The sequence below is a fragment of the Etheostoma spectabile genome, chromosome 16 (genome assembly GCF_008692095.1).
Source record: "Etheostoma spectabile isolate EspeVRDwgs_2016 chromosome 16, UIUC_Espe_1.0, whole genome shotgun sequence".
Classification (NCBI taxonomy): domain Eukaryota; kingdom Metazoa; phylum Chordata; class Actinopteri; order Perciformes; family Percidae; genus Etheostoma; species Etheostoma spectabile.
Window position 1 is genome coordinate 15,008,905 of NC_045748.1, and position 1,150 is coordinate 15,010,054.

The 1,150-nt window shown below is 32.4% G+C and overlaps 1 protein-coding gene across 5 annotated transcripts in view; it reads left to right on the forward strand.

Moving 5' to 3' along the window:
* Nucleotides 1-1,150, forward strand: part of LOC116704788 (mucin-2) — a 33,727-nt gene that overhangs the window by 14,322 nt on the left and 18,255 nt on the right. The window lies entirely within an intron of this gene.

Here is a 1,150-nt window from a genome sequence, read left to right on the forward strand (position 1 = left end):
CACACACACACACACACACACACACAGTAGAGTTACTGCATAATCATTCCGCTCTGAGATTTGAATTGAAATCAATCAATTAACAAACAGGATTTCACAGTTTAAAGGAGGGTGAAGAAAGGCAAAATGAAAAGTGTGGATTGCTATGAAATTGAAATTCCTGTCTCTTAGGTGTAAATGTCACATTTGCAACAACAAAAAAGAAATAAAGTAAAAAGGATTATTAGTAGAAGAAGCCAGTCTTGCAGAGAGAGAGGTGGAAGAAATAGTGGAGAGAGAGGATATATGACATCCGGAGTGCATTACTAAATAAAACCTGTAAAAAAGAAAAATCTATTTATTTTGCATGTATGATAGTAGTTTGTATCATATATTATACATCTGCCTTTAACTACAATTTATTTATTTCAATTGAAATTTCAATTTAGAGAATCAAAAATATCTATCTTAAAAAGTCTTTATTTGTTTATTTTTTTATGATTTTTTATATCTTACATATACAATAGTTGTGCGTATGTATGCTATATATACTATTACATATAGTATGTACAGTACTTATGCATATTATAAAGATATTAATCTGTTTTTGGTGTTAGGGTTACAGCATTACTCTCATGATAACTCTCATGTAAACCCCTTGAAGGGGTTGTGTCAAATTATGTCATAAATCTGAGGAAGCCTAACCAAATTAACGGGCCAAGATTCATCATCAGTCTTTTTTAATTGTGGACTGGAGCTGTGTAATATGGCGTGTATGCACCTTAGACTGATTGCTTTCAGTGATTTGATTGTGCATACTCACCTACTCACTCATTTATTATTTATTATGCAGTAGTGCTAATAAGGTGTTTCCTGTAGCTGCAACACATCCTCAACATTAACCAGATTGTCAAACAAATTATATTATGGCTGAAGTTAAAACTGTACATCACATGAATGATTCAGTCTAATCTGACTATTTTCAGTAATTTATTTATAGTGTGTATGCAAACCTCCTCAATCAAGAAATAGAGAAGAAGAAGAAGAAGGAACGTGGGGGAGGACAAGAAGAAAGATAGTTGAGGATAAAAAAAAAAAAAGAAGGGGAAAGTCTGAGATTTAAAAGTGGAAATAAGGGAGCGAGAGCAGAGAGAGATGAAGCCTATAAATA